Here is a 15,288-nt window from a genome sequence, read left to right as displayed (position 1 = left end):
CAACAGAAGACACCTTGCAGTTTCCAATAAAATCCGGTTCTTTCTCTCAGCAACACCATTTTGTTCCGGATTTCTTGCAACAGATAATCTTCTTGAAATTCCGTGTTCCCTCAAATAATTATTAAATTCGCGACTCATATATTCTCCGCCATTATCGGATTGTAAATATTTAATTTTTTTACCTTTCAAATTCTCGACGAGTTGCTTAAATTCCTTAAAAGCTTCAAAGACTTCGTCTTTTGATTTGAGAAAACGTACCTCAGTCCATCTCGAATGATCGTCGATGAAAGTTACAAAATATTTAGCTTTCCCATTCGAAATAGTCTTCATCGGACCACAAACATCGGAATGAATGATCTCCAGTAAATCTGTTTCCCGCGTTGACTTCTTCGGAAAAGGCGTTCGTGTCATTTTTCCACGAATACAAATGTCGCACTCTAATTCCGAATCACGTTCCGGTAAATCAATTCCTTGTATCATTTTTCCGCGTACCGCTTGGATAAGATCTTTACAATTAACATGTCCAAGACGACGATGCCACGACATTAACGTACCCGGCGCGTTTGACGATGTATTTTGCGAAATAGCATTACACTCGCCGTGTGAATTTCCGCGCACATAATATAATCCACCGATACGATTTGCTACTAATTTCGTACTTCCGTTACTGTCTGTCACCACGGCTTTAGATTTAGTAAATGTAACCTTAAAACCTTTATCCGTAATTTTCGCGACTGATAACAAGTTTGTTCGAAGATCCGGCACGTATAACGCATCATCCAACCGAATGTTCTTCTCATTATTATAAGCTTTTGTCGAGAAAGAAACCGTTCCTCTTCCCGTTATTTTGGTCGACGTACTGTTCGCGAGATTTAATTTTCCGAGACTCGAATATTCGATGTTCGTGAATTCGTTCAAGTTGTTACATAGATGTGAAGTTGCGCCACTATCTATACACCAATTACCGGCATTACTCGAACTGTCTACTCGCAACACTTCATGTTTATCAGTACATTCGAGAAACGTACATAATCCGACATCTTCAGCTTTATTTGCATTTGATCCGCGATCGTCTTTAAATTTCCTACAATCCGCGGCTTTATGACCGTACTTACGACACCGATGACACTGATATTTGAAATTTTCCTTAACACTCACGTCTTTCTTTTCCGTTGCCTTTTTCTTCTGATTCCATTTCCGAAAACTTTTATTTACAACCATGGCGCCTTGAACATTGCTTCGTGCGTCGTTCTTCCGAGCGTCACTTTCTTCAATAATTTTGATGCGCAAAGTTTCCGGTGATGGCAATTCGTCACGAGACTCAATAGCACAACGAAAATTTTCAAAAGTTGTTGGCAAACTATACAAGAGCATGATTGTTAATAAATCTTCATTTATATGGACTTCCATCTCGCTCAGTTTATCGATGATATCAAAGAATTTCCGAATATGTTCACGAACATCTTCGTTTTCATCCATTCTTTGCAACATCAGCTTCTTTAATAATGTGGCTTTTCGCGCTGGTCCTTTAGATTGATAAATCTCTTCCAGTTTCAACCACACTTCGCGAGATGTTTCGCAATTTTTAATTTGCTTTAATTCCGACGGGCTTATCGACAAAATAATGTCCGATTTTGCTTTGCTGTCGTTTTTTGTCCATTCTTTCGCAGCATTTTCAGAAACGATGTCTCCGGCAACGACGATCGGTTTCTTGAATTCACCGCTCACATAAATCCATGCATCGTTCTTTATAAGCAAAGCCTGCATTTGCATCTTCCAAGTATCATAATTCTCTTTGTTAAGAGAATCAATCCGTACAATTCCAGAAGCCATGATACCCGTTAACACAAAAAATTAACCGTTTCAAAAAACTAACGATCAGGCTTTTTAATTAATTATTTTCCGTACACTTTTAATTCCGCAATCTTCTGGGCCCATAACCTGTTGAAGGCAAGGAGATCCGTGGACGAATAAAGTGTCGTAATTAATTATGTACAAAACAGAAAAACTATTTATTCAAGAACGATATAAAATATAATCAGAATTACGTGAGAGGAATATAAAGAGAACAAAATTGAATCGAAACATGCAAACACAAGAAGGAACAAATAATGATGATTAACATCGCTAGATGGAGACAAATGTTAATGCTAATTCGTGTATCGCTCTTATATTACTTTTATCTCCAATAAAAATTATATGCAGACAAGCAAGTTTTAGTGGTCGCATGTATGAGTAGAAATTTGGCTACACATATGGAATATGGCCACACATGTGCATATGTGGAAAATTGTATATGGTTGTTACATGTGTGTGTGCAAATATTTAAGTGACTATAATTGTGTTTATTTATGTATTTTTACTATTGTCTTGAAATTACATATGGAGACAGTAAACAATTTTTAGTTGTCACATGTGTATGTCAAAATTTATATGTCACATGTTACACATGTACATATGTGGAAATTTTTATACGGTTGTTACATATGTATGTAAACATTCAAATAGCTACTACTGTACTCTCGTTCCTATGTCAGAATTGTATATACAGAGTGACTCAACAGACATCTTTGGTTATTATACACATATGTGTAAAACTACATATGACTACTACATATGTATATAAACATTAAACTAGCTATTCCTACATGTATTCTTGTATTTGACTTTCTGTATAAAAATTGTATATAGAGGGTGTCCCAATAAACAGTTTTGACTGTCACACACATATGTGTAAAATTCGATATGGCTACACATATGTAAACCTATTACACATATGTAAAAACTCAACTACCTATTACATATGTACATGTTTCACTCTGATCAAGATATTTGTTAACATACTCATGAATCACAGAGTGGATTAGTCTTTTCTAAAACTTGCTACATGTATATTAAACTTTCATCAACATATATGTTGACATCTGACAAAAATCACATATGACTGACAGAACATAAAATTTTTTACCTACATCTGAATTATCAATTCAGAAAAATAGTGCCAATTATAAACAACCTTCAAAAGCAGATAATTGAAAGAACATACAACTCCATATGAAAAAAAATTTGCATTACTCACATGCACATACGTGGAGACATCAATCTGTTCGGTAAACTGTTACGATTCGCCGCGGTTATTCATTGGTAAAGTTAGATGCGGGGGTGGATAATTTAAGTGGTTCGAGCTTATCGCGTGGCGGACTTCTTATAGTGTTTCCCATGACTTATGTGTGCACATATCGGTCGGTGATCCAGCATTTTCGCGCCGCGTGTCTGTAAACCGTGCTATCGTGAACGGCAAGTTTATGAAATATCGTCGCAAACTTTTCGTGGATATTTGTGCACCTCTGTAACGATTTAAGGGAATTAATCGTTTAATGAAATTGATGGCCCGAACCGAACGGGCTCAAGAATTTTCTACAGAAATCACTGTTACGGTCCAATGTACGCTCGTTGCTTGATAAATCGATTTTGGATAAAAGGGTTTTGAGAGAGGGAGTTGTATAATTTGGGGGAGGCGAAGAAATATGTTGAGGTACGTTAAGTCATTTTTATGTTGATGTTATTTTGTGATGTTATTTTTTAAGTTGATGTTAAATCATTTTTGTGGAAGTTGATATTAAGACATTTTTATGTAAGCTGATGTTAAGTCATTTTTATGTAAGTTGAAATTAAGTCATTTTTATGTAAGTTGAGATTAAATCATTTTTGTGGAAGTTGATATTAAGACATTTTTATGTAAGTTGGTGTTAAGTCATTTTTATGTAAGTTGATATTAAGTTATTTTTATATAAGTTTACATTAAGTCATTTTTATGTAAGTTGACATTAAGTGATTTTTATGTGAGTTGACATTAAGTCATTTTTATATAAGTTGATATTAAGAGATTTTTATGTAAGTTGAGATTAAATCATTTTTTTGTAAGTTGATGTTAAGTCATTTTTATGTAAGTTGACATTAAGTCATTTTTATGTGAGTTGACATTAAGTCATTTTTATGTGAGTTGACATTAAATCATTTTTATGTAAGTTTACATTAAATCATTTTTACGTGAGTTGACATTAAATCATTTTTATGTAAGTTTACATTAAATCATTTTTACGTGAGTTGACATTAAATCATTTTTATGTAAGTTTACATTAAATCATTTTTATGTAAGTTTACATTAAGTTATTTTTACGTGAGTTTATATTAAGTCATTTTTATGTAAGTTTACATTAAATCATTTTTATGTAAGTTTACATTAAATCATTTTTATGTAAGTTTACATTAAGTTATTTTTACGTGAGTTTACATTAAGTCATTTTTATGTAAGTTTACATTAAATCATTTTTACGTAAGTTGACATTAAGTCATATTTACGTAAGTTGACATTAAATCATTTTTACATAAATTGATGTAAAACATATGTGACATAGATCAACACAAAATATTTGACATAAAAAAGTATAAATGTGTTTCGCCAGACTTACCTTATTCTGAGACGATGATCTGCCAAAAATATCCGATCACTTGCAGCTGTGGTATCTGCAAAAATAAAATACTCGTTAATTTTATAAACTTGATAAACAACTCTTAATTTAATACTATAATGAAATTATCAGATACCCTAATAAATAATGATGTGATACTCCAAATTCGTCTGTAAAACTTGTAATTCGAAAATCTAAAATTATCAAACTCAATTACGACAATTTATAACCCAACAATTAATACCCGAAATAGTTATAATTGCTTGCCAAATTAATATCACAAATTGCATATTAGACATTCCCTTAAATATTAATAAAAGATCCTACTAAAATAAAAACTAAAATAGAAATCGTAATTTTGACGAACGACAGAGCAATCAAAGTGCAATCAATATAATACTGAATCGAATGAACTTGAATTTGCTATAGACGTTAGAAACAGGAGCTATAAGGGACATTTGTACTTTAATCTCCTACAAAGTACGGATTTCAATTTGCCTGTCTGAGAAAGCGCATCGATGCAATACTATTCTTAATTGGTTTCGATCGGTCCGATTCTCGTACTAATTAGTAACGACGACCTGTTAATGAGGTTTCTCGAGTCACAGCTGCATGGAAGGTTGGGGATGAAGGAAATACGTTTATGCCGGGTATCCTTGTACAGGAAAACTACGGCATGTTCCCACAATCCAGTCTAGTGCAAATGGGAATACGATTGTGGGCGACGGAAAATTAATTTAAGAAGCTTTCATCTACTAATGTATTCGAATTATTTTATTATTCAAATTTTTCAAAGTTATCAAGCTTTTCAAATTATTCAATTTGTCAATTTTTCAATTTTTTCATTCTTTGATTTTTCAATTTTTCAATTTTTTAATTTATTTAATTTTTTGATTTTTCAATTTTTCAAGTTTTCAATTTTTCAAGTTTTCAATTTTTCAAGTTTTCAAGTTTTCAAGTTTTCAAGTTTTCAAGTTTTCAAGTTTTCAAGTTTCCAAGCTTTCAATTTTTCAATTTTTCAAGCTTTCAATTTTTCAAGTTTTCAAGTTTTCAAATTTTCAAGTTTTCAAGTTTTCAAATTTTCAAGTTTTCAAGTTTTCAAGTTTTCAAATTTTCAAGTTTTCAAGTTTTCAAGTTTTCAAGTTTTCAAGTTTTCAAGTTTTCAAGTTTTCAAGTTTTCAAGTTTTCAAATTTTCATGTTTTCAATTTTTCAATTATTTAATAAATCAATTACTGGATTATCAGATGAGTGAATTATTTGATTTCTCGATTACTTGATTATTTGATTGTTCGATAGTTCGATTGTTCGATTATTCAATTATTCCATCATTCAATTATTCAACTATTCAACTGTTCAATTATTCAATTACTCAATTATTCAATTATTCCATCATTCAATTATTCAATTATTCAATTATTCAATTATTCAATTATTCAATTATTCAATCCTTCGATCTGTTAAAATCCATTAACCAATCAAATTATATCAATTATTATAATTAACCAAATAATTCATTTATTCTCTTTATTCAAATAAATTGTACCTTTAAAATTGATACATTAAGATACTTGAAATTCCAGTATGAATTATACTTGAATATCAAAATGTCACATAATAAAATCTTGAAACAAAATGTTTGAATAATATGTACATCTTAACCTAAAGTCTGAACCCAAAAATATACAACGAAGTACGAAACAATTAACAGTATATTTAATTTATTCACTGAATCGTCCACTAAAAAGTCATCGAGTCGAGTCTCGGAGGTCGGAGTTCGAGACACTTGAAGCAAAAACGTGTCCGTTGTTTGACACGGCTGTTTGTTTCGCTAATTGCGAGCAAGTAATTACCAGTCAAGTCCACACTTGCCGGAATAATTCGAGAGGGAACTCGTTGTCCGTTTAATGCTAGCAAATGCGATCAGCCGTTTCAATTATCGAGGCGAAAAAGCTTGGTGAGCGGCTTTCTGCACATTAACGCCGGTAGAGAATTAATTATCCGATAGAACATAAACCGATTAACCGGCCGCTGACAAATAAAAAAACGCGACTTCTTGTTACGTTCGGTTTCATCTTTTACCGACAAATTCAGCGAGCTGTTAACTTTCTCGAAGGGAAAAAGAAAAGGAACTGCGTGCGTCAGCGCGTCGCTATTTACTATGTAAGTAATTTACGAGCGTCAAAATTTTATTCTACGTGAAATTAATTCGAAGTTTGCTGTTTTGCAAAAATAGGCTTCACTTACGAATTTTTTTCTTGGAAACTACTGAATCGATTTGGCTAAATTCTTTTTTATTTTATTCATGAAGAACTGGGCTATTTTAAAACATTTTTTTTAAATTCCGTCAATTTGTTGTGAAACTTTGAAAAATTTAAACAATACCTCATTGAAAAAAAAACGCAAAAAAAGAATTCGTTCAAGTTTTCCGATATTTTATAACAAATTGACGAAGTTAAAAAAAATATTTTAAACTAGCCCAATTCTTCGTGAATGAAACAGAAAAGAATTTAGCTAAATCGGTTCAGTAGTTTCCAAAATAAAAATTTGTAAGTGAAGTCTATTTTTGTAAAAGTGGGGAAAAGTTGCAAACTTTGAAGGCTTGTTATTTCTTAACAAATTCGAAACCAGCAAAATGATGACTTAAACCCCCCCTAATTTCACATGAACTATAACATATTTTGATTACAGCAAAATCGCAGATGGTGACGTCTGATAGTGATGGATTTAAGTGGACTGATCATGAACAAATTTCAAAATTTCAACTCACACTTCAAAAATCATAATTTCTCTGTATTAGACAATATAAAAATTTGAATGCCCCATACTTGAGAATCTAAACACCTCTAAACCCCTCCAAGACCAATCCCTCAATCACCAAAAACAATACTTATCGAAATACCCCAGCAATATTTGCATCAGTGTTCGAGTACACAAACCGAAACCACTAAAGAAAAGTCCCAGTTTCATAAACCCACTGTTCCAGCCGTAACGCGGTTATTAATGGAAGCTTGAGCATCAGCTCTGTAAAATTACGTGGACTACAAAATATTTTGATTAGAGCAAAATCGTGACGTCCAAATGTGATCGATATCGTGGAATAACACGTATGTAATAAATCAGAATTAACAAACCGGTGGAAATTTGTAGGGTTCGAAGCATAACACGAACGATACTCAATTGAAAAGTTTCGACAACTATTTGGCTTCCGCGCCGCTGTAACTTGAAGCACGATCGTGATTTCTCTTTTCTGAAAGCCACGGTCTGGCTTTGCGACCGTTGCCAAAGGGTCGTTTATTCTCTCGATTCTTTTTTTCTTTCTCCTGTTTTCGTTCTTTTTCGACGGAAGTAAACGAAACACGTAATAAGAAGCTTTCCTCGTGCAGCTTAACGCCCTCACACGTTGCAAGCTTTTCCACGCTGCACACTGGCGTAGTTACTCGGGGATCTTGCTAATTAACCAGAAAAGCAACCCCACATTACTCTACGAGAAAACTAGTAATTATGCGTTAAATCACTACTCGGAAAATCACCACTAATCATTTCATTCATATTTACTTAAACACAGAAAATTTTATTTAAATTCCACAATATTTATTTATTAGAATTATTTAAATTACAAAAATTGCAAAAATGCTAGGTGGAAATATTTGAAGGTCTTCAAACTTTACAAAAAAAAACGTAAAAAATTCTAAAAATTTGTAGTAATCCTAATTCACATCACCTATACAAAATATTTAATTAAAAACCCACTTCAAATTATAATATTAAACCAAATTATCACTTTTGGCGCCAAAAGTCTTATGCAACAACATAAGACGTCCCCGACGCGACAAAAGCGTTTCTGTCGGTCTTTTTCCTTTTACCGCGCACATGGGGGATCCGTAATTGCTGGAAAGTTTGATTGCTTCGAATCAACGAAGAAATTGATCGGACAGATCATCTGGGAGCCGGATCCGGGTGCAACGACGTCGGCTTTCTTCCAGACTTTCAAACTTAATAAGCTACATGATAGCCCTAGGACTCTGACTAGTTGACGATGACTCATTTTCAGCGAACGACTTCTCAATGTATTGTGGACATTCTTCTTTGCTGGCGTAACACGTGTCGGCATAGAAAGTCTAATGTAGTCATCGGTGACCCTTGCGTTATTTAATTAATTACGCGGTGACGCGGTTGAAATTTCATTTGGTCTTTTGGATTAAGTTTACTGAACATTTTTTATGAACATCTTTTAAGATGTTCTGTAAGGAAATTTTTCAAATTGTTTCTATAATGAAATTTTTCAAATTGTTTCTATAATGACATTTTTTATAAACTGTTCCTGTAATGACATTTTTTATAAACTGTTCCTATAATGACATTTTTTACAAATTGTTCCTGTAATGACATTTTTTACAAACTGTACCTATCATGACATTTTTCATAAACTGTTTCTATAATGACATTTTTACAAACTGTTCCTGTAATGACATTTTTTACAAACTGTTCCTATTATGATATTTTTTATAAATTGTTCCTATAATGACATTTTTTAACCGACTTCGAAAAAGGAGGAGGTTACTCAATTCGATCAGTATTTTTTTTTTCTATGTTTTACAAACTGTTCCTATAATGAAATTTCCCAAGTTGTCTTAATAATGAAGTTTCTCAAATTGTCTCTATAATGAAATTTTTTAAATTGTCTCTATAATGAAGTTTCTCAAATTGTCCCTGTAATGAAATTTCCTAAATTGTCTCTATAATTAAGTTTCCCAAATTGTCTCTATAATGAAGTTTCCCAAATTGTCTCTATAATGAAGTTTCCCAAATTGTCTCTATAATGAAATTTTTTTAATTAACCCTATAATGAAATTTTTTAAATTGTCTTTATAATGAAGTTTCTCAAATTGTCCCTGTAATGAAATTTCCTAAATTGTCTCTATAATTAAGTTTCCTAAATTGTCTCTATAATGAAGTTTCCCAAATTGTCTCTATAATGAAGTTTCCCAAATTGTTCTTATAATGAAGTTTTCCAAATTGTCCCTATAATAAAACCTTCCAAGTTGTCCTATAATGAAGTTTCCCAAATTGTCCCTATAATGAAACCTTCCAAGTTGTCCTATAATGAAGTTTCCCAAATTGTTCTACAATAAAATCTTCTAAATTGTCCTCCAATAAAATTTCCCAAATCGTCCCCCACTAAAATTTCCCACATTGCCTTTTCCTAAAATTTCCCAAATCGTCCCCCACTAAAATTTCCCACATTGCCTTTTCCTAAAATTTCTCAAATTGTTCTCCAATAAAATTTCCCAAATTGTCCCCTACTAAAATTTCCCACATTGTCCTCTCCTAAATTTTCCCAAATTGTCCCCCACTAAAATTTCCCACATTATCTTCTTTTAAAATTTCCTAAATCGTCTCCCACTAAAATTTCCCAAACCGTCTCCCCAACAAAATTTCCCAAAATCATCCAACTACCAAACGTCCCAAAGCATCCCACACCAAAACCCCAAAATTCGAAACTGTCCAGTTATCACCGACCGTTTATGAGGTGCAGCCTCATGGTGCCATTTTACGCGATCATGTAACCTGCGTGTAATGCGAGCCATTAAAGTCGCTTCAAGAGCTGCTCGACCTTAATTGCAACCATTTCGACGAGATATAGTTTAACATCGCGCCCCTTTTACTTGACAGCAATTATCCTCGAGGCTGATGAATGATCATCCACGGGAATGGAAATGGTTACTCGAATCGAATTCGTTACACACACAATCGAGTCATGTTCTATTTTTGTGACTGACCGTCGCACGACTTTTCACCTACAGTTTAAGATTATCGCGGCTGTTTTCTTCTTACATTCTCTTCGTTTATTTGGTGATTGATTTTTTCCTCCTTTGATAATTCAGCAATAATTTAAAAATTCTGCGTCAGAAATTTAAAAACTCTTAGCTAGAAATTCCCTGTGGATAAATTCCTTAAAAATAAAAAAACTTGATCGAAAATATTAATCCGACCTATCATTTAGCCCTTCAATCTTCCGAGGTAGGAAAATATTCCGTGAAAATTTCAAGGGAAATTGTAACGAGCCAGCGGAATGCCCTAATCGCTAAGATGTCGATAAACGGATTAATCTCTGGCAAAGATTCACGTTACCACGAGTATCCGAAGCAGAGTTGAACAGCTTTTAATCGTTAAAACGTCGATGAGCGGGTAAACCGCTTCGGAAATGGGCAAACAAGCCTGATGGCTGGAACCAGGCAAAGTTTCACGAACGTACAAGGATAGAGTCTGCTTCGATGACCGACGAAAACGAATGGAAATGTTTTGTGTAAATAAAAATGAACGATGCTTAAACACTGGTACACAATGGCACATTTCGAGATATCGAGAGTAGAATTTTATAAGTACTTGGATGTTAAAATAAAGCTGAAAGCTTCGTAAACGAGATTTGGTTACGTTCTTAGAACAAAATGGCTGACGTGCAGTTAGAGTGAACAGTGTTCTATTTTGAAGTATATGAAGTCTTATATTTTTTGATGACATAAAATTGTAACAAAGTAGCAGTTGTGATACGCCAAATTAAAGGTGGAAGTATAACGAAAATAGCTGTGTAAGTGCTTTGTCGATGATCGTAATACAAAATGGCGGACGAGCAGTTATAGTGAACAGTGTTCTATTTTGAAGTACATGAAGTCTTATATTTTTTGATGACATAAAATTGTAACAAAGTAGCAGTTGCGACACATCAAATTAAAGGTGGAAGTATAACGAAAATAGCTGTGTAAGTCCTTTGTCGATGATCGTAATACAAAATGGCGGACGAGCAGTTATAGTGAACAGTGTTCTATTTTGAAGTATATGAAGTTTGATATTTTTTGATGACATAAAATTGTAACAAAGTAGCAGTTGTGATACATCAAATTAAAGGTGGAAGTATAACGAAAATAGCTGTGTAAATGTTTTGTCGATGTACGTAATACAAAATGGCGGACAGCAAATTATAACAAATAGTGGTCTATTTTGAAACATACAACTTCTCATAAAAATTGATGACATAAAACTTGCATAAAATATCAAGTGTATTATATCGATTTAAAGCTTGAAGTCTACTAAACATTGCTATGTAAGCGCTTTATCGATGACGTCAACACAAAATGGCTGACGATTAAAGAACCGTCAACGAGTGTTACACAGTACATAACATGATTCTTTGAAATATAGTTGATTTGTATAATAAAATATTAATGAAACACTTATGTTGTCCTTTAGGGGAGACTATAACCTTTAATTTGATGTAATATAAGTATTACTTTTCGATAATTTTAAGTCATGAATTTTTGTGAGACTTTTTACATGGAAAAATTGGTTATTGCTTGCTATATTTGACTGTTAGCCATTTTGTGTTAAAAATCTTGACGAAACAACGCTGCAGGTAATTTCAGTACATCATAACGTTTAAATTGATGTAATATAAGTGCCACTTTTCGACAATTTTAAGTCATGAATTTCTATTAGACTTCACACATTTCAAAAATGGTCATTGTTCGCTATATTTGACTGTCAGCCATTTTGTATTAAAAATCTCAACGAAACAATGCTACAGGCATATTCAGTACATCATAACGTTTAAATTGATGTAATATAAGTGTCAATTTTCGACAATTTTAAGTCATGAATTTCTATTAGACTATATGCACTTCAAAATTTGTTATCGTTCGCTATATTTGACTGTCAGCCATTTTGTATTAAAAATCTTGACGAAACAATGCTACAGGCATGTTCAGCACATCATAACGTTTAAATTGATATAACATAAGTGTCACTTCTCAATAATTTTAAGTCATGAATTTCTATTAGACTATATGCACTTCAAAATTTGTTATCGTTCGCTATATCTGACTGTCAGCCATTTTGTATTAAAAATCTTGACGAAACAATGCTACAGGCATGTTCAGTACACCATAACCTTTAAATTGATATAACATAAGTGTCACTTCTCAACAATTTTAAGTCATGAATTTCTATTAGACTTCACACATCCCCAAAATAGTCATCGTCCGCCATATTCGACAGTCCGCCATTTTGTCACGACAAAACAAAGTTGCCGTCATTTTCAATAAACCTCAAGCTTTCTACCGATACAATCTAAGCGCATAACACTTTCATCTTCTCGAATCGCACCAGACTTCCTCTTCCCGAAGTCCGCCATTAAACATGTAGCACAACCGACTCTCACAATATAAAAAGAAACAGAGATCCCAGTTTTTGATCGAGCCGCGTTTCCCGCGGAAAAATGAGAATTTAATGAACAGAGCGTGGAAACGTGCGCAAGAAGGAACGATACCGGGGAATTTACGAACTTCCAACGTAACTTTTTAACGTTTCGTTGGCGTGTTCAAAGAAACGCGGCCGATGGACTTGAAGAGTAAACACGGGGAAGAAAAGTAGAAAGAAAGCTCGAAACGGAACGTTGAAGGAGATTAAAGGAGATAAGAAAGCATCTGGAAGTCTGACTTTAGACTCCCAATCCTACTAATTACTCGGACCTTTAACCTACACGTTTTATTCTCGTTTTATGGCTCGTGCAAAAAACTTCTTGTTGAATATAAGGTAAATTGAAAATTCTAAGAGTAGAATTTAGAGATTGGGGGAGATATAGGAATCTGTAGCTTTGGTGAGGTGGTAGTTGGGACATTAGATAGTTAGAAATTGAAATAGTTAAAAGTTAAACTAAATAAAAACACAAATCTACCAAGTCTGCAACCAAAAAGAGTACAAATATTACTTCACACAGCATCATCATATAAACTGCGATACAAAGTCTGGCAACTCATATCATAAACATGAAAAGCAATGGAGTATTCAGACGGGGAAGTTGATTTTATTGGCCCGAAACGATTGAGTTGTGCGAGGTTAACGAGAAGTAACCAAGCGTTTCGTGAGGAAATTTCTGAAAGTCGATTCTCATGGCAGCGTCGCGACGCCAAAGTGCAGAAACGTTTCCTGGATCCGCGAACGATCACCGAAACGAGCTACTATTCTGAGTTCTGTTTGTCGGATCCGTTAGAAGCTTCCGTCGATTTTGTCCCTCGATGCTTTCACGTAATTCCGAAGCATTTCTAGCTTTGTTTGGCAAGTTCCCGCGCAGTTTACGTCTTAATAGCTCTTCACCTGAAGTATAACGTCACTCTGACGATTTGCTCGAACGATTGTTACTCGAACAAGGTACATTCTTGTGTAACAGGTATTTTAATTGAATCAATAATAAAATTTTATTTATAATACTGTCGATGTTGTATGGTTGTTTAAATTTTATTATGTACATTGTAACTTCAGGAGAAATCTTCTAATTGCCTGTTTAATATAATCAAGTTCTTTGTATATTGATTTGTAATTTAATATGTGATGTGTCATGTATGTATTAAATTCATCATACGTTGCGTGTATGACATATGTGTTGAATTTACTATGTGATGTGTATGCAAAGTCTATTAAATTCTACGTATGTTGTATGTATGTCATATGTGTTGAATTCATCATATGTTGCATGTATAACATATGTGTAGAATTTACTATGTGATGTCTGTATGTCATATGTGTAGAATTCATCATATGTTACATGTATGACATATGTATTGAATCTACTATGTGATGTGTATGCAAAGTGTATTAAATTCTACGTATGTTTTATGCATGTCATATGTGATGAATTCATCGTTTGTTACATGTATGACATGTGTAGAATTCATCATATGTTATGTGTATGACATATGTATTGAATCTACTATGTGATGTGTATGCAAAGTCTATTAAATTCTACGTATGTTTTATGTATGTCATATGTAATGAATTCATCGTTTATTACATGCATGACATATGTGTAAAATTCATCATATGTTATGTGTATGACATATGTATTGAATCTACTATGTGATGTGTATGCAAAGTGTATTAAATTCTACGTATGTTGTACGTATGTCATACGTGTTTAATTCATCATATGTTGCATGTATAACATATGTGTAGAATCTACTATATGATGTCTGTATAACATACGTGTAGAATTCATCATATGTTACATGTATGACATACACGTTAAATCTACTACATGACACGTATAAGACATATACTTCCTCCATCATATGTACAACATATGCATTGAATTTATTATATCACACATGTACAACATATGCCCCGAACTAATTACAATTACCTTACATGTACCACATACCTATTGAATTTCTAATACCCTGTACGTATGATGAATGTAATAAAATTACAATATGACGTGTACATGATAAATGTACCGAATTCATTGTACAATGATTAAATGATAAATGAATTAAACTTATTATGCGACGTGTGTATGATAAATGTACTGAAATCACTATATGTTGCGTGTACGATATCTGCATCGATTTCATTATATATTGTCTCTACGATATATCTATTGAATTTATAATGTGATATATACGCGATAATGTAATGGATTTATTATAAGACTTGTGCATGATAAATGTACTGAACTCATTATACCGTGTTTGAATAATAAACGAATTAAAATTATACAACGTATGTACGATAAAGATTTCGAATTCTGTATGTGTTGTGTATGATGCTTTTATTGATTTAATTATGTGTGGGTATCATATGTATGTTGCATTCATTGTGCAATGTGTGTATCATATGTGCACTAAATTCGTCATCATGTGTATCATATATACATTAAATTAAATTTTGCATATATCATATGTATCATATGTACATTGAATTTTACATACATCATGTGTATCATATGTACTTTAAATTTTGCATACGTCATGTGTACCATATGTA

General features: G+C 33.0%; 1 protein-coding gene across 3 annotated transcripts in view; it reads right to left on the bottom strand.

Annotated features, from left to right (window-relative positions):
• Positions 1 to 15,288, bottom strand: part of Con (leucine rich repeat protein connectin) — a 418,506-nt gene that overhangs the window by 195,364 nt on the left and 207,854 nt on the right. For all 3 annotated transcript variants that reach the window (XM_076539501.1, XM_076539500.1, XM_003700071.3), the window contains one exon: positions 4,473 to 4,527. The gene's annotated coding sequence lies outside the window, so the exon portion shown is untranslated. The remainder of the gene's footprint in view (positions 1 to 4,472; positions 4,528 to 15,288) is intronic.

Source organism: Megachile rotundata, chromosome 14 (assembly GCF_050947335.1).
Source record: "Megachile rotundata isolate GNS110a chromosome 14, iyMegRotu1, whole genome shotgun sequence".
NCBI lineage: Eukaryota > Metazoa > Arthropoda > Insecta > Hymenoptera > Megachilidae > Megachile > Megachile rotundata.
The sequence above is the reverse complement of the archived record's forward strand: the minus strand, read 5'-3'. Positions and strand labels throughout refer to the sequence as shown.